This window comes from Propithecus coquereli, unplaced genomic scaffold, assembly GCF_000956105.1.
Source record: "Propithecus coquereli isolate 6110/MARCELLA unplaced genomic scaffold, Pcoq_1.0 Scaffold57, whole genome shotgun sequence".
Taxonomy (NCBI): Eukaryota; Metazoa; Chordata; class Mammalia; order Primates; family Indriidae; genus Propithecus; species Propithecus coquereli.
This window is the reverse complement of record NW_012151618.1, coordinates 2,932,822-2,933,315: the sequence shown is the minus strand read 5'-3', so window position 1 is coordinate 2,933,315 and position 494 is coordinate 2,932,822.

The window sequence follows — 494 nt, the reverse complement described above, 5'->3', positions numbered from 1 at the left end:
CATTATATCGAAAAGATACCTGCACTTGTACGTTTATCACAGCAGTATTTACAACAGCAAAGATATGGAACCAACCTAAATATCTGCCAATGGATGACTGGATAAAGAAAACGTGGTATATATACCTAATGGAATACTATTTAGCCATTAAAAAGAATGGAATCATAACTTTTTGCAGCAAGGTGGATGGAGCTGGAGGCCATTATCTTAAGTGAAACAACTTAGAAACATGAAGTCAAATATTGAATGTTCACCCTTATAAGTGGGAGCTAAATAATGTGTACACATAGAGTGTGGAATGACAGACATTCAAGACTCAGAAGGGTAGGGGGGTGGGAGAGGGGTGGTGATAAATAACTTAATGGGTACAATGTACATTGCTTGGTCAATGGATAGGTTGAACTCTTGGGCTTCACCACCACACAGAATATTCAAGCAGCAAAACTGCATTTGTACCCCTTACACTTATACAAATAAAAAATAAATAAAAATTT